The sequence below is a fragment of the Schistocerca nitens genome, chromosome 4, assembly GCF_023898315.1.
Source record: "Schistocerca nitens isolate TAMUIC-IGC-003100 chromosome 4, iqSchNite1.1, whole genome shotgun sequence".
NCBI classification, from domain to species: domain Eukaryota; kingdom Metazoa; phylum Arthropoda; class Insecta; order Orthoptera; family Acrididae; genus Schistocerca; species Schistocerca nitens.
In genome coordinates, this window is record NC_064617.1 from 56,584,569 (window position 1) to 56,603,417 (window position 18,849).

At 44.8% G+C, this 18,849-nt stretch overlaps 1 pseudogene; it reads left to right on the forward strand.

The window, feature by feature from the left end:
- LOC126252112 (integrator complex subunit 14-like) overlaps positions 1-18,575 on the forward strand; it is a 39,454-nt pseudogene extending 20,879 nt beyond the window's left edge.
- The last annotated feature ends 274 nt before the right edge of the window (positions 18,576-18,849 follow it).

Sequence of the window (18,849 nt, forward strand, 5' to 3'; positions counted from 1 at the left end):
TTTTGCTGTGAAAGGAGCGATACCTACCAGTGAGCTGGGGCGACACATATCTCGTGGTCAGAGCACCATGACGCCGCCTACGGCCTCCACGTTTGGAAACACTGTCCAGTCTGTGGCAGACGGGCTTGCAGCAACACAAATCTAATTCTGGATAAACTGTCGTGGTTACACCTAAAGGATCCGAGGGAAAGGGCCCACAAAGCGCTTAATATCCTGAATCGCCTTAGCCACAGGTCTTGGGGAGTGGACAGGGCTCATCTGCTCCAGTTTTATAGCTCCCCATGATAATACCGTCCCCGGCGGACTGCGTTGGTGGTGCGATTCATGTTTCGCGGAGACGTTCCATGACCTGAACGAGGCGCAACGAGAAATTTGGTTCAATCTATCAGGAGACACCTTTCCATTGATCAACGTTAAAATGTCGACAGTCCAGTGCCCATTCCAATCGTCAACATAGGTCCCGTCTGCTGCAGAGTCACACAAAAATGGTTCAAATGGCTCTGAGCACTATGGGACTTAACTGCTGAGGTCATCAGTCCCCTAGAACTTAGAACTACTTAAACTAACTAACCAAAGGACATCACACATATCCATTCCAGAGGCAGGATTCGAACCTGCGACCGTAGCAGCAACGCGGTTCCACACTGAAGCGCCTAGAACCGCTTTGCCAGAGGCACACATTTAATCTGATTTTCTCGTTGTGAGATGGAACTTTAACGATGAACCTTTTTGTCCCCTACTTGTAGTTCCCCGTCCTCAAACACTTTCCACAGATGCTCACGAATACAGTGCGCGAACAGACGACCAGCTTCGCCTTTTGTTATGTGCTAGATTACAGGCGCAGAGCCGTAAACATCTGCCCTTTGAAATTTCCAGCAGATTAAAACCGTGTGCCGGACCGATACTCGACCTCGGGACCTTTGATTTCCGCGGGCAAGTGCTCACCAAATGAGCTACCCGAGCACGACTCTCGAGCCGCACTTAGAGCTTCTCTTCCACCAGTACCTCATCTTCTACCACGCAGCCTTGACAGGAACTCTCCTGCACTCAGCTACAGAGTCAAAAATTTCATTCTGGAAACTTCGCCCAGGCTGTGGCTAAGCCATGTCTCTGCAATAATCTTTCGTCCAGGAGTGCTAGTTCTGCAAGGTATGGAGGAGAGCTTCTGTGAAGTTGGGAGGGTAGGAGACGAGGTACTGGCAGAATTAGAATTGTGAGGACGGGTAGTGAGTCGGATAGCTCAGATGGTAAAGCACTTGCCGGCGGACCGAGCGAGGTGGCGCAGTGGTTAGCACACTGGACTCGTATTCGGGAGCACGACGGTTCAATCCCGCGTCCGGCTATCCTGATATAGGTTTTCCGTGATTTCCCTAAATCGCTCCAGGCAAATGCCGGGATGGTTCCATTGAAAGGGCACGGCCGAGTTCCTTCCCCGTTCTTCCCTAGTCCGATGAGACCGATGAACTCGCTGTTTGGTCTCTTCCCCCAACACAACACAACTTGACGACGAAAGGCAAAGGTCCCGACTTCGAGCGTCCATCCAACACAATTTTAATCTGCCAGGAGGTTTCATATCAGCGTACACTCAGCTGCAGAGTGAAAATCTCATTCTGGTAATCTGTCCTTTGTCGAAGTCGCCAATGTCAGTAGACTTCCGCTCTTGCGGTCTCCAGCGTCGCTAGAGTCACTCCCCATGCCTGTTTGCACCGCTTCTGTAGTTTCATTACCGCGCGACATGTGTGTGTGTGTGTGTGTGTGTGTGTGTGTGTGTGTGTGTGTGTGTGTGTGTGTGTGTATTACAAAGTACGTGTAACGACTATGTCAGAAAACATGCTCCATAAATGAAGTGTCCGCATCAGAGTGCTGTTAGTATTCGCGCACTCGCCTGCGTGTGCGCTTCACACTGCTGCGACTGATATGTGCGAGTTTTCGCCGGTCTCGAGAACCCACTGAGTCGACACGGCTTCGAAACGCTGCTGTGGCATTTTCGAAGCCCTTTCACGTTCAGCTGGGGCCCGCAGTTACCAGCCTGAAATGACTGACGTCCGCAGCTGTCTCTAGCTCTGTCGCTCAGGGTACCTGGACCTCCGACAATGCAAGTGACGTCAGCCGGTGTCTGACATGCCGGCTGCGGCAGCGCGGCAGGTGAGCGCTCCTTGGCGACGAGGCGGGCTCGTAACGCATCGCTCACCATGGAAACCTGTCCCTCGCCGGCGCACCTCACGGTGTGGTGTGGGGAGGCGGGCATGCCGCACCCTCCCGCACCTGCAAGTCTCAGTCCGTCACTTCCTCCTTTCTCCAACACACACACGACTACTCGAAACTAATAACACTTGTCGCGACTCAAGCGCCACACTATACAGCAACTATTTGCTTCTGTTGTTTAGCCTACGACGATCTTCCGTGTTCGGTTACTAGAGGTGACTATGAAATGATAAAATATTCTTCTGTAGTATTAACACGGAAGTAACTGCTGGCAGAATGGGGTACCTTCAGTCAAAGTGCTTTTATGGTGTAGACAGAAGAAGAAACAGGAATCGACTTACAAGGGGAGGCCGCCAATTGTGAAATTCAGATTCGATTCATACTGCGCATAATAAAAGCTCATGGCCAGAGGTGTAATGTGGCAAAGCACCAAGATGCACTTCTCAGCCGTTGTCGAGAAAATCGACAGTTAAAAGAAACCGTTGTGGTGAAATACTCTCTACGATTTATAGTTTCCTACAGCGTCGTGGCTCAGCGGTAAGCGCTCGGGTTTGTAACCCGAAGGTCGCCGGATCGAATCTCGCGCCATGCAACTTTTATTATTTTAATATTTGTTTTTTGTAATTCAAATATATATATATATATATATATATATATATATATATATATATATATATATATATATATATATATATATATATATATATCGTGGGGTCTCTACTCTAATTCGGACGTTTGACTTACACTATACGTATTCGTTTCGGAATATCGTTTCTACGTCTTCCGTTAACTACACGTGTAAACATTATGAAGATAATTAATAACATTTGTGAAATACAACTTTGTTTGCGGAAAACATAATCATGTTCGAAGTCGCCAGTTTTTCCACGACAAACGACTTTCAACAACGTATTATATGCATAATTGTTGCAACTGATTGCATATATATATTTGAATTACAAAAAACAAATACTAAAAAAAAAGTTGCATGGCGCGAGATTTGATCCGTAGACCTTCGGATTACGAACCCGAGTGCTTACCACTTTTTTTGTTTTTTTTTTTTTTATTTAAAGAGTGTTCAGTTATGAGTAGGTGGAGACAAGGCGGGCAGGGGTCGAAACCCAAGGCCTGGCCGCGATGTCTTCCCCCCTCCCGTCCCTGAAGCACTCCCGCAAAGTAGCTTTTTGATTTATTTTTGTTTTATTTTTATTTATAATTTTTTTTCACCAGGAAAAGGGTAAATGAAAAAAAGATCTTTATTGGTACAAACTTAAATACAACAGAAATGCCATCCTTCCGGCGAAAATAACACAAGACAATATACTCGTACAAGGCGAGGAAAAAATTTTTTTTTTTTTTTTATGAAACCACTGGGCCACGACGCTATAGGCAATTATAAATCGTAGAATTTCACCGCGACGGTTTCTTTTAACTGTCGATTTTCTCGACAACGGCTGCGAAGTGCATTTTGGTGCTTTGCCACAGTACACCTCTGGCCATGAGCTTTGATTATGCGCTGTATGAATCGAATCTAAATTTCGCAATTGGCAGCCTCCCCTTGTTAGAAGAGAAAAGGGATCCAGTATTAGAATTTAAGAGAGCTTTGGAAGACTTAAAATCAAGTAAGGCAGAAGAGATGGATAACATTCCATGAGAATTTCTAAAATCATTGGGGAAGTGGCAACAAAACGACTATCTACGTTGACGTATATCGAACGTATGAGTCTGGCGGCAAACCATCAGACTTTTGGAAAAATATATCCACACAATTCCGAAGACTGCAAGAGCTGACAAGTATGACAGTTATCATCTTAACAGCTGATGCATCCAGGTTGCTCACAAGAATAACATACAGAAGAATGGAAAACAAAATTGAGGATGCGTAATATGACGATCAGTTTGGCTTTAGGAAAGGTAAAGGCACCAGAGAGGGAATTCTGACGTTGCGGTTGACAATAGAAGCAAGACTAAAGAAAAATCAAGACACATTCATAGAATTTGTCGATCTGTGAAAAGCGTTTGAGACTGCAGAATGGTGCAAGATGTTCGAAATTCTGAGAAGAATAGGGATAAGCTATAGACAGAGACGGGTAATGTACAATATGTACAAGAGCCAAGAGTGGGCATACAAGAACGAAGTGCTCGGATCAAAAAGGGTGTAAGACAGAGATGTATGTCTTTCGGCCCTACTGTTCAAATTTGTACATCGAAGAAGCAATCATGGAAATACAGGAAAGGTTCAGCAGTGGAATTAAAATTCAAGGTGAAAGGATATCAGTGATAAGATATACTGATGACATTCCTATCCTGACTGAAAGTGAAGAAGAATTACTTGACGTACTGGATGGAATGAACAGGCTAATGAGTACAGAATATGGATTGAGAGTAAAACGAAGAAAGACGAAAGTAATGAATAGTAGCAGAAAAAAGGACATGAGAAATGTGTCACGGCTGGTGATCACGAAGTAGATGAAGTTAAGGAATTCTACTACGTAGGCAGCAAAATCAAGGATGCCATCAAAAGCAGACCAGCACTAGCAAAAAGGGCATTCCTGGCCAAGAGAAGTGTACTGGTGTCAGACATTGGCCTTAATGCGAGGAAGAAATTTCAGAAAACGTACGTTTGAAGCACAACATTGTATGGTAGTGAAACATGGATTGCGGGAAAACCGGAACACAAGTGAATCGAAGCATTTGAGATGAGGTGCTATAGGCGAATGTTGAAAATTAGGTGGACTGATAAGAAATGAACAGGTTCTGCGCAGAATCGGAGAGGAAAGGAATACGTAGAAAACACTGACAAGGAGAAGGGACAGGATGATAGGGCATCTGTTAAAACATCAGGGAATGACTTCCATGGTACTAGAGGGATCTGCAGAGGGCGAAATCTGTAGAGGAAGACAGAGACTGGAATGCATCCAACGACAATTGAGGACCTACGTTGCAAGTCAAATGCTACTCTGAGACGAAGAGGTCGGCACAAGAAAGGAATTCTTGGCGGGACGCATCAAACGAGTCAGAAGACTGATGATTCAAAAACAAAAAAAAAATGAAATGTACCTATAGTTTATTTGAAATGGTATTCAAGCGAGCCCATACCAATAGCGAAGAATTCCAAATCTACAACTCCCGTGGTCATAAAATAACGGGACTGATGCTGCCATGACACGCATGCACTAAAGACGAACGACCAATAGCTGTGAAGCACGAAGCCTTCTCAGACAAATGCGGCATCTCTGGTATCTGTAGACAAATCAGTGTAGCCGTGGCCTTCATTTGCGTACCAGCTGCGATTTTCTCTTGCCTAAAAATGGTAAGTGTAATAATAGAGCAACAAACTGTCGTGAAGTTCCACATGAAACTTGGAAAAATTGCTAAAATCTATCTTTCACACAAGAAAGCGTATGGTGAAACCGTTTATCGCGGACGGAAGTTCTTGTGTGGTTGAAGCGTTTCCAAGATGGTCGAAAAGACTTTGATGATGACTCACGCCCGGGACGCCCTTCAATATCAAAACAACGGACGAAAATATGGAAAAGTCAGGTAATCTGACTCGATGTGGCCCTCGGTGCTGAAACTGTAGCAACTGACAAAATGCGTGAGCCAAGTTGTTCATAACCGATGTAGCATAAAAAAATGTGTGTGAAACTGGTGCCGAAAAGTCTGACGATCAAACAAAAAGAAGTTAACTAAATTGTTTATGCTGACCTTTTGAATAACACTGAAAATGTTCCTGATTTCTTGCGAAGAGTGATAACATCACTTATGATCCCGAAACTAAGCGCTGCTCCATACACTGGACGGGTCCAACTAGAATGAGCAAATTCAAAGCGATGACGACTCTTTTTCCATATTCACGGAATTGTATATCTACACTGGGCTTCTGAAGGCCAGACTATTAATCAGCATTACTACCTTGAGATTCTTGCTCAACTCCGTGAGAAAAAAAGTAGAAAGACTTGCATTGTGGCAGAACAAGTCATGCGTTCTGCATCAGGAAATCGCATCACCTCATACCTCATTGTCTGTTAAGTCTTCTAGCACAGTACAGCATCCCAGTGTTAGACCGCCCACCTGATTCACCTGACCTAGCACCGTGTGACTTTTATCTCTCCCCCAAGGCCGAATCTGCATTAAAAGGAACAGGACTTCAGTCCGCCGCAGCCGTGAAAGAAAAATCGGCACGCATCGTCAAGGAGCTCACAGAGGTTTCCGTCTATGGGAAATTCGCCTGAGCGTTGTAGAACAGAGGAGGGCAGTATATAGACGGTGACAACAATTAAATATGGATGTTTCTGAAATAAAATTTTTACACTAATAGTCACGGTATGTTATAGTCACGCTGGCTGATTAGGGTTGGAGGTTCATAGGTCCTTTTTATCACTGAGGTGATCGTGGCCCACCTCCATTTGAGGTTGTTCTCTTGTGATTTGTCACTCCATTCCCATCACGTCAGACAAGTTTTGCTTCGGAATTAAGACATGTCTTGTGATCCAAATTGAGCTTCATATAATTTTAAGCTGTACTGATAGCAAATAAAACAGATCACGCAGCGAATCCAAATGACATTCGCACTCATTGACAAATTTCCGGTTATGTTCGTGTACAAATCGAGTTACTAATATATTTATCAAAAGAGCTGAAATGGGGTGGAGGAGACAAAAACCTACCAAAACAAAAATCACTAAAATATGCCAAAACAAAAATCACTAAAATATGCCAAAACGAAAAACAGAACGTTATCGTGATGTACTCTCAAAAGATTCCGTGTGGTCGACGGATTAGGAAACAGAAAATCGATTTTGTCTAGAAAAGTATTCGACTGACGTATATGGTTCAAAAGTCTTTTCCAATAAAATTTGAAAATTAAGATAATCATCGCTGTCGTATAACGCTTTGCAGATATCACCTACAAAGTCTACTACGTCACTGCGAATAAGTGGTGGTTCTGACTTGCAGTACACGTTAGTAAAGGCTGAAGATAAAAAAAAATCAAGTTTATAAACATTAACAGCAAGTAGAAGGCTGGTAAAGTGAATAAAAGTAAAGTTTCAAGCAGTTTTATGCAGTGTGTGCTATGTAACGTCAGAAACAACTAACTGTGACCATCTTCTGGCGCCCTGGTAGGCATGACGTGTTACGTTATGGCAACGATGTTTTGTCGAATTGTGATGTACACAGTAATTTTAATTTTGACGTGCCAACGCATCACTGATATCAGTTTTTATGTATCTGGCATTTCAATGGAAAGATTTTGTGTGTAGCTGTCACAAGATGTTTGGAACAAACTTTATGAGAATCTGAAGATGATAACTTAGTTTTACCGAAACCGGTTATCTACACTGAAGTTTCTTTTATAAGCGATCTCGTCCAAGAAGTCATTCTCCTAAGTTTTACAAGCCCGTTTGCAGTTACTCCATTGTCTGTTGTTGTTATGCGCCGTCGGAGTTGCCGCGCGGGATTAGCCGAGCGGTCTTAGGCGCTGCAGTCATGGACTGTGCGGCTGGTCCCGGCGGAGGTTCGAGTCCTCCCTCGGGCATGGGTGTGCGTGTTTGTCCTTAGGATAATTTAGGTTAAGTAGTGTGTAAGCTTAGGGACTGATGACCTTAGCAGTTAAGTACCATAAGATTTCACACACATTTCGCCGTCGGAGTTCACATAAATTGTTGGAAGGGCAAGCGCATAGACAGAGTCTATCACGAACTTACTAAGAAAAGGAAATCAAGCGACAGTTTCGCTCATGCTCAACTGTCGTGTGTGGTAGATGTGTTCGCCACATTCTTATGTTGTAGTGGGACATTTTTCCACTGATACGAAACGCAGCCTGAGCACTGAACCCTAAACGTTGACAGAATTGCAGTAACTACTGCTATATTCGTTTTATATAGGAATTGAATGATCAGGAGGGGTTTCGTCAAGTAGCCTTACAAGGTGTAAAATATGAAAGAAACCAATAAAGACTTTAATTTAGTATATTCGCAAAATAGGTTATTTGTGGTGTCACTGCCAGACACCACACTTGCTAGGTGGTAGCTTAAATCGGCCGCGGTCCATTAGTACATGTCGGACCCGCGTGTCGCCACTGTGTGATCGCAGACCGAGCGCCACCACACGGCAGGTATCGAGAGACGTACGAGAACTCGCCCCAGTTGTACGACGACGTTGCTAGCGACTATACGGACGAAGCCTTTGCTCTCATTTGCCGAGAGACAGAATAGCCTTCAGCTAAGTTAATGGCTACGACTTAGCAAGGAGCCAATTGTATCAGTGCATGTATCTTACGAGTCTCATTTGTATAGTCAAGAGAGATGTACCAAAGGAAGCATTAAAAGTTAAGTATATACCAAAGCTACGTATTGTCTTTATAGCAGTCATAACTTATCCTGTTCCAGACTTGACGCCAGTCGGCGTGTGTGTACGCGTGCCTTTCGGCTTCCTCCTCAGTGTGGCGTGACTAGCTTGTTACGCCACAACATTATTTAATCACTAACAAACTTTACACAGATCTCAGTTATTCCACAATGTCTATACTCAATAAACACGTCTCTGGCCACAAGAAAGATACGAATATTACTCTGAGTGCATGCATACACAAATCTGACAAAATCCCTCCAGGGCACAAGCAAGCAACACTACTTGCAGCAAAAAGGCACATTACCAAAACTCCTCAATTAATACCAAACTCCCCCACGGCGCTGCTAGCACGATCACGGCAGGCTGCGACCTCTCATGCCGCGCGGCTGTTCTCCACCGTAACCTGTGTCCGACCACTTCCGACTCCCCTCGACAACTTTTCGCTGCACACCACAAGCAGAATCACTGGTCAACTCTGCAAAGAAGTATTAATGTTCAAGTTTCAAACTGACCACTTATCTTACATACGGACAACTGAAATCGACAGAAGTTACACTACTGGCCATTAAAATAGCTACACCAAGAAGAAATGTAGTTGGTAAACGGGTATTCATTGGACAAATATATTATAATAGAACTGACATGTGATTACATTTTCACGCAATTTGGGTGCATAGATCCTGAGAATTCAGTACCCAGAACAACCACTTCTGGCCGTAATATTGGCCTTGATACGCCTGGGCATTGAGTCAAACAGATCTTGGACGGCGTGTACAGGTACAGCTGCCCATGCAGCTTCAACACGATACCACAGTTCATCAAGAGCAGCGGCTGCCGTATTCTGACGAACCAGTTGCTCGACCACATTGACCAGACGTTTTCAATTGGTGAGAGATCTCGAGAATGTGCTGGCCAGGGCGGCAGTCGAACATTTTCTGTATCCAAAAAAGGCCCGTACATGACCTGCAACATGTGGTCGTGCATTATCATGCTGAAATGTGGGCTTTCGCAGGGATCGAATGAAGGGCAGAGCCACGGGTCGTAACACATCCGAAATGTAACGTCCACTGTTCAAAGTGCCGTCAATGCGAACAAGAGGTGACCGAGACGTGTAACCAATGGCACCCCATACCATCACGCCGGGTGATACGCCAGTATGGCGATGACGAATACACGCTTCCAATGTGCGTTCACCGCAATGTCGCCAAACACGGATGCGACCATCATGATGCTGTAAACAGAACCTGAATTCATCCGAAAAAATGACGTTTTGCCATTCGTGCACCCAGGTTCGTCGTTGGGTACACCATCGCAGGCGCTCCTGTCTGTGATGCAGCGTCAAGGGTAACCGCAGCCATGGTCTCCGAGCTGATAGTCCATGCTGCTGCAAACGTCGTCGAACTGTTCGTGCAGATGGTGGTTGTCTTGCAAACGTCCCCATCTGTTGATTCAGGGCCGGCCGCTGGTGGCCGAGCGGTTCTAGGCGCTTCAGTCTGGAACCGCGGGACCGCTACGGTCGCAGGTTCGAATCCTGCCTCGGGCATGGATGTGTGTGATGTCCTTAGGTTAGTTAGGTTTAAGTAGTTCTAAGTTCTAGGGGACTGATGACCTTAGATGTTAAGTCCCATAGTGCTCAGAGCCTGTTGACTCAGGGATCGAGACGTAGCTGCACGATCCGTTACAACCATACCTGTCATCTCGACTGCTAGTGATACGAGGCCGTTGGGATCCAGCACGGCGTTCCGTATTACTCTCCTGAACCCACCGATTCCATATTCTTCTAACAGTCATTGGATATCGACCAACGCGAGCAGAAATGTCGCGATACGATAAACCGCAATCGTGATAGGCTACAATCCGACCTTTATTAAAGTCGGAAACGTGATGCTACGCATTTCTCCCCCTTACACGAGCCATCACAACAACGTTTCACCAGGCAACGCCGATCAACTGCTGTTTGTGCATGAGAAATCGGTTGGAAACTTTCCTCATGTCAGCATGTTGTAGGTGTCGGCACCGGCGCCAACCTTGTGTGAATGCTCTGAAAAGCTAATCATTTGCATATCACAGCGTCTTCTTCCTGTCGGTTACATTTCACGACTGTACGACGTCATCTTCGTGGTGTAGCAATTTTAATGGCCAGTAGTGTATTATAACTCAGAGGAGCGGCACAGCAAACAGGTTAGACCCCTTTGCGCGACTCGATCCTCCAGGGAGAATAAGTTACAGCATTTCCCGCGCTGTGCTAGCACCTGGTAGGCCCCAGAACCCCAATGGCCGCTTTGCGCGCCACGGTCATTTTGCACCGCTGTCCCCCGTATTCCGTCAACATTGCCAAAAGCTGTCCCTCAAAGCTATTTACTACTGCGTTTCCGATATTACTGAGGAACCTGCTACTGCCTGCAGTCAGGCGCGCACGGCAGACGTGTTCCGCCATGCGCCACGCCCACCACACATCACACGCCACACACCGCGGCACGCACCGCGCTTTCACCGCCGCGCCGTGTTATGCACGCGCGGGCTCGCGCTTCTTGACATGCAGGCGCCCGACGGCTGAACAGCTGACGAGGCGTGGAAACTTTCTGCGGCCGGAACTAACGTGAGCATTCGTCAAAAAGCCGCCTCACCTATACGACTCGCTGCTCAGTTTTGCCGGATGGATGAGCACTGCTGTTACGGCGGCTTTCGCGGACTCACCGCGACAAATGTAAGCGTGCTTTTCTTCCGTACGTTTCTGACGCTTACGCCTGAGGCACTTTCGAGGTGACAGTGGATGGCGCGTTCTATTGTTAGGCAATTAATACACGCAACCGTCAGACGCCGTCGGCGCCGTTCACCTGTCACTGGCAGGGAGACGGAAGTGGCAGGCAGGGAGGGGCGCCGGGGCGAAGCGTCTCGTCTGCGTCGACGCCAGCTGCGGCGGAGAGTCATCCCGATGACGGTACCGTCACGCCGTAATACTGATTTTGGATAGGCCGGACAAAACTTAGATGCTGGATGCCAAAACCAGAATTTTTACTCTGCCCTCTTAAATGTAACATACGAAACGTTTAGGAATGAGGCGAACACGTTTACTGAGATGCGGACGAGCAGTATTAGTATTTGCCCGTCTCAGTTGCTCACTCGTCGGCGAGTCTGACTGCCGCGCAGGGGAGCCAGATTCGGTTACCAGTAGTCCAGGGAATTTTGCTTGACAGGTGGCCTGGAGTCCAACGCAGAACAGGTCGTCATTTCTCCCGGTCGTACTCAGCAGTGTTAAATCAGGCGGGACGGCGTCGTGAATAAGCAATGTGTGTGCCACATCTGTTTCGTAAACAGTTTACGTTTCACAGAAATCAAATACCTGTTGCATCGACGTTGGCGGCGCCATCTTGAAAAACAATACACCATCTGTGATGAGTCCCGGTGGTGTCTACCGCTTTTGACGGTTCACGAGTGGTTGTCGAGAACGAAACATTACGAGAACCGGTAGACATGAATTTAATGTACGGGGCGGCACTCTCCAGCACCCGGAAAGCCGAAAGAACGCATAGGAGTACTGAAACAGGCGTCGTTCAAATTGTAAGAGATTTATCGCCGTGTGTAGAACCTGACGGCAGGCGGAGTAGTTAATGCCACGGAGACATGTCCAGAGTTCCGTTCGCACAGTAGAATTTGAGACCGTGTCGGGCGGTGTGGAAGATTTGTCAGTAGCTGCCTGCCGACCTGTCCACAGAGGGCGGCGTGGAGTGTGCTGCTGCAGCAGCCGTTGTGCCTATTCTACGCAAGCAATGAGGCCAACTGATTTGTAACCCAGAATTCCGTTCCGTCAATGTATTAACCATAGCAGTGCCGAGTCACTTAGCTCTGTAGAGAGCTTGTACCTCACAGATGTGACGTCTTTGAACAATGCTGGTGTTTCCGACTGTGGCCGCGAATATGTCTGGAGCGATAAAATCTGTAGTTCTCACTCGTATCACATCGCCAGCAACGACTGTCCATCATGTGGTGGACTGCAAGAGCACAGGGATAACGTCAGACCTAAACTGTTAACAAAAAAGTTCATCACGCGCACTGCTAGTTAAAGACCTCGTATCGCATGAGGTTTTAGTTCCTTTTCTCAGAATACTCAGTTTTTCACTGTCTACCGACTGTACAGTTTTGACCCTAAGGGTCTGCGACTCCCGATATAGCGTAATCGAGTCGGAGAAAGCAGGATTTTTACAAGCGCGAAGTAAAACCAGAAGATTCTCCGCTCCATTCAGTCGCTGACCCTGCTACATAACGACGCGCTTGTTCAGAAGGACAGAAGCTACCTACATACATATTGCGTAGCTCTGTGCTCCCTTAAAGATGATGTAATACACTTGCTGTGCCGTTAGTTCACGTATTTCTAGATTTCCAGAAGGCTTTGACATTGTGCCACACAACCGACTTGCAGTGAAACTGCGTGCTTCTGGACTGATTCGTGATTTTCTGTGAGAGGGGTCACAGTACGTAGTAACTCATCGATTAAAACAGAAGTGATATCTGGCGTTCCTAGAGGTAGTGTATAGGCCTTCTGCTTTTCCTGACCTGTATAAATGATTTAGGAGCAATGTCAGCCGCCGTTTTAGGTTGTTTGCAGATGATGCTGTCGTTTATCGTCCAGTAAAGTCATCAGAAGATCAAATCGAATTGCAAAAAGATTTAGAAATATATCTGTGTGGTGCGAAAATTGAAAATGGACCCAAAACAGTGAAAATTTTAAGGTAATCCATATGAGTGCTAAAAGGAATCCGTTAACATATTCAACTTTTGTTGTCCTGTCTTCCTCAATTGCGTGTAATATTACGGTACCTTAATCATTTTTACTTTTTGGACCGTCTTACTACAACTGAATTTTCGTGCCATACGCGTTTCGTTTTTATTCTCTGCAATGCACCTTAAATGGCAGGTTGCGTGCAAAGTTCTCTACATATTTGAATCACTGCGTCAAAACAAATGTTTTGAAATGTCGAAAAACCACAAGTGGCAATTAGAAGAGGAAGTACGCCACTAAAAATGGAACAGAAAAATAATATGTAGAAAATCGTCCACTTAACCTGCTACTGAAGATTCCTTGCAGAGAATAAGGGCGAAAAGCGTATGTCACGAAAACTGTGTTTCATTCAGTTGCAGTCAGGCGGTCCAAAAAGTAAAAATTATCAATATACCGGAATCCGTTAAACTTCGGTTACACGATACATCAGTCAAATCTAAAGCCCGTAAATTCAACTAAATATCGAGGAACTACAATTGCGAACAACTTAAATTGGAAAGAACACGTAGGAAGTGTTGTGGGGAAGGCAAACCAAAGACTGCGTTTTATTGGTAGAACACTTAGAAAATGTAACAGATCTACTAAAGAGAGTGCCTGTATTACGCTTGCCCGTCCTCGTTTGGAGTAATGCTGCGCTGTCTGGGATCCTCAACAGATAGGATTAACGAAGTACATGGAGAAGGTTCAAACAAGAGCAGAACGTTTTGTATTATTTAAAAATAGCGGAGAGGGCGTCACTGACATGATGCAGGATGTGGGGTGGACATCATTTCGTTGCGGCAGAACCTTCTCACAAAATTTCAGTCACCAGCTTTCTTCTCCGAGTGAAAAAATATTTTGCTGACGCCGACCTATAAAGAGAGAAGCGATCGTCATAATCAAATAAAATAAATCTGAGATCGCACGGGAGCTATTCGAAGTTGGAATGATAGGGAATTATTGCGAAGGTTGTTCGATGAACCCTCCACCTTGCGCTAAAGTGTGATTTGCAGAGTGTCCATGTAGAAGTAGATGTAGACTGCATGAAACTCTTGCACTATTAACTGGCACTCATAGGAGACATACTAATTGCATCACTTTTTAATATTTGTTCCCGTGTGCAAAAATTGTTTGTTAATTTTATGAGCTTATAAATGTCATTTTTTACATTTATTTGTGCACGGTTGTAACTTTCGTATGACCAGATCTGACTGCAGAAGTAATTGTTAGTGAAAGAGTCTGCGGCATGCCATGTTTATACTTCAGCACTGAGTCCCATTGTCCGTCGTTACCTGTCTTCTATACCTCAAAGGACGGTTTCCGAACGATGGCAGTAATGTGCTCTGTTTTACTTTCAGTGTGCCAATGGACCCTGGTTGAGTGGTCGCTCTTGCGTAGCAATGTTTTGTAGGAAAATGATCAAATGAAACAATAAATTCACACTTATTTCTTTTGAGTTGTAAGTTATTATCTTTCACATAGTTTATTGGCACCAACTGTTAATATAAACGAGGATCGTTCAATACGTAATGCTCCACATTTAAGAAAAAAAAAATATTAATACAGATACACAAAAGTCCTTCTTGGTGCTTCACATTTGAGGTTGTTCTGTGCAACCTTGGATGTAATGCTGTTCTACACATGTCAGCTTGTGATTAGAGCCATATCAACGGACAAGCTTAAAACATCTGAATGATACTTTATTTAAGAGGGACTATTTTGTCTACGTAAATCTACTATCACTTTCAACAGTATATTCACAAGGGCGAATGAAAGAACGAGACACCACGAATGCAACTCATTACGATGCCCAATGCGATGCAGGAAAACCGGTGACATTGAGTATAACTTCCTCTCGTTTCGTTACAGCATTATCATAAAAATCACTCCGTGTTTCATTATTGACGGTAATACTATTAACCTCAATGTTGTGCACACACTAACAAGACATTATTTAAAGCGCACTCGCGCGCAACTGACTGCGAGAAAGAAGCATTATCGATGATGCTCTCTCTATTCCTTGAACTAAGAGAGCTGTGGTTTGATGTTAACTATTTTCAAAAGCTAACTTCTGATATTATTATGGTCGGATGTATTACGTCTTGAGAGAGAAGGCATCGTTGCGAGACCGCCATCTTAATGGAAAGGCATTTTCTGATTTTGAGCGACAATAATAAGCCAATAAACAAATTTCTCGACAGCATAAACAAGGTGTGTATTGCGTAAATTAGTCTCCATCTTATGGTTTCCAATTTCCAAATATTTGTGGATGCCTACAAGATACTTCTTTTGGACTGTGGAAGCTCGAACCTGCAAACTCTATACAGTCATTAATTTGAAGACTGTTAAACAAATCCACTTCGACGGACAGGCTTCCATAGAAAGGAGAATTGGATCTTAGTTAACGTAGACTAAGATTCCTACAGATTCAGCACGCAGTTCGACGACTGGCAGAGACATCGAGTACAACTTACAGTCAGCGTGCAGCAGCAAATCTCTAGTCTACCATGCACGATCGCCTGAACATACACTCGTCTAATGAGATCTGTTTGGTTATTTATTCATTTCAAAGACCTAACTCTTTCCTTAGAGAGACTGAATGCTAAAGAACTAATTCCTTGAATCAGTAATAATAATAATAATAAAGTCAAAACACTAATTAAATGAATTACAATAATAATAAAAGCAGTTCGTAGAGGTTGCTTTTTGTCTCTGACAGGAAATTTTCAACACAAACCTCCACACAATAACTGGGTTTAGGCTGAAATAATGACTCGTCTCATGAATCATTACATTTCATCTTTTACGTGAGAGGAAGTTACATAGTTGACAACAATGTGCAACTACGAGGGTGATTTGAAAAGTTCTCGTAGCAGAACAGAAAAAAGTACTTACATCACTGAAGCATTTTTTATTTTTCTATGTAGTCTCCTTGTAGATTAATGCACTTCGTCCAACGATGTTCCAGTGCCTTGATCCCATCTTCAAAATGAGTTTCCTCAGGGACTGCAAAATAGTTGTCAACTCCGGCTATCAATTCTTCATTTGAAGAGAATCTTCGTCCATGAAGAAAAGTTTTTGAGTTTCTAGAAGAGATGGAAGTCTGACGGAGCCATATCAGGTGAATAAGGCACGTGTGGCAACACGGCCATGGCGACGGCATGCGTTTTTGATCCAGTCGGGGCACCCACCTTGCAGACAGTTTTTTCATTTCTAATTCTTCAAAAAAATGGTCAGATGGCTCTGAGCACTATGGGACTTAACTTCTGAGGTCATCAGTCCCCTATAACTTAGAACTACTTAAACCTAACTAACCTAAGGACATCACACACATCCATGCCCGAAGCAGGATTAGTACCTGCGACCGTAGCGGTCGAGCGGTTCCAGACTGTAGCGCCTAGAACCGCTCGGCCACCCCACCCGGCTCTAATTCTTCAGTGAGAAATTTCACGCACTTTCAATCGGCGATCCTCCATGACCATTTTGTGCACTTTTGCTATGGTTTCTGGAGTAGTGACACATCTTGGCCGACCACTGCGCGAATCATCATCTAAGCTCTCCCGACCAAATTTAAATTAATTTGTCCAAGTGGCAACAGTTGAATCTGAAGGATCAGAGTCCCCTAGTGTACTCTGGAAATCGGGTTGAATGTCCTTTGCTTTCATACCTTTCTTTACGAAGAATATAGTCAGTGCTCGAATCTCGATTTTTTACACCTTCGCAAATCACTACGTCACCGCCACAGCTCTCTTCCAAAATCACTGACGTAGCACGCGTTTACAGGCAGCTGTCCAATGAATATCACGTGAGCAACTCGTTGCGCAAGCGCTGACCTCTCGTGGCGATTCCGAGAACTTTTCAAACCACCCTCGTAGACTCGCTAAGGTTTTATGCCGTCGGCACCACGTTTTCCTGTTATCACCGGTGTGCGGTTTACGGACTCCATCTCGTCCCCCAATTCCCTGCTTATGAAGCTCCCTCCGTCTTGGTTCGCATGTGTGACATCCAGTTCTGCAGTGTCTTTCGCAACTGGCGTCCTCTTATTTTTTAGCCAAAATCCCATTCTATGACGGTGTGTCAGCATCACTCAACACTTATTTTCGTCCGCGTTTTGCTTAGTGGGCGACATTTTTCCACTTTCCCTGTATTGCGGTATAAATATTTGATACGGTACGTCTTGAAACACCAGGAACTTTGACTACCTCGATTTCTGAGCACCAATAATTTGCCCACAATCGCATTCATTTAGCTCCGACTGGCATCTACACACAATACTGTTCTCACCACGGCTGACACTCGCGACGTACTGAGGACACTGAGCTACCTAGTCGTCTTGTTGAATTGGCAGATCTTGATAGCTGTGTTCATGTACCTGAAGCAGCACTTACTATCTCTTCAGTTCAGGCATTGTTCCAGAAATTTTGCATCCTTTCAGGTCACACTGAAGTGTGGAAATTTGGGCTCCCGCATTATTCTCTCACCTGCCCCTCAGTCTTTTAACAAAGCTACTGATGTTGGAAGCCCTGTGGCTATTTCACGTCATCTGGTGCTACCTCATGGTTCAGGGAAATTGGAAGAGGTAGATGGTATTTCCTCTGTGATGAAGTCAGGAGACTCTGATGATGATGATTCAGGTGTAGATGAAGGAAAAGTCGCCTCATTTTGTGTACTACTTCATGGTGCACTTAAAGTGGAAAACATGGCTGCCTTGGGTCTTTTAGACAAGGACTGGTTTGCCTTTGTTTAGTCTTGGGCTGACAGCAAGAAGAAATCAAATTTAATGTGTTGGAATCTGGAACGAATATTGTGCCATGGCTGGGAAATTTAAATAACTTAGGTTCTTTGGAAGATTTTCGCGCAGTGAATGGTGAGGAAGATCCGCCGCCTCAGTTACCAGTTCGTCCTCTAGAAAAAAGAAGTTACTCACAAAATTGTGTGGTTTGGATAAGGCAGGCAGGATTATAGTCTGGTATACAAAAGATCTTGCGGCATGCTCGCAAACTTCCAGACAAAACACAGCAGTTTTATAAGGAGTTAAACAGGTTGAAAAGAGCTGCAATATCATTTGTATTCATTCAACTGCTGGATGGTTTAGCAGCAACGTTCGAGAGGGAGCGCACTCTACTCCCTGGAGGTGCCCATCCAGATTGTGCACTACAACTTCACACATGCAGCGGGAGTTTTACGCAGGCCTTACTGTCGTGATATCAAGTTCAATGTGACACCGCTGTTGACAAAATTCCAAATTTGTGAATAACTCTACCTCTGTGATATGTGAAGTCCAACCAAATATATATTTTTAAATATAAAAAAAAAAAACAGCAGCAGCGCAACCAGCAGGCGTGGCTAGCGTAGCAGCCGCGTTTTTGTTCAAGCACGCCTCTCTCGCCATGTTTCCATATCTATTGTTCAACTCCTGTACGTGTCCTCCTCTCGAAGTCCTCTGTCCAACAAATGGACGACTTCTAGTTTTAAAAAAAGGAACCTGGCGAGACCGTGATTATGAGAGTCGTAAAGCGCAACAAACACCC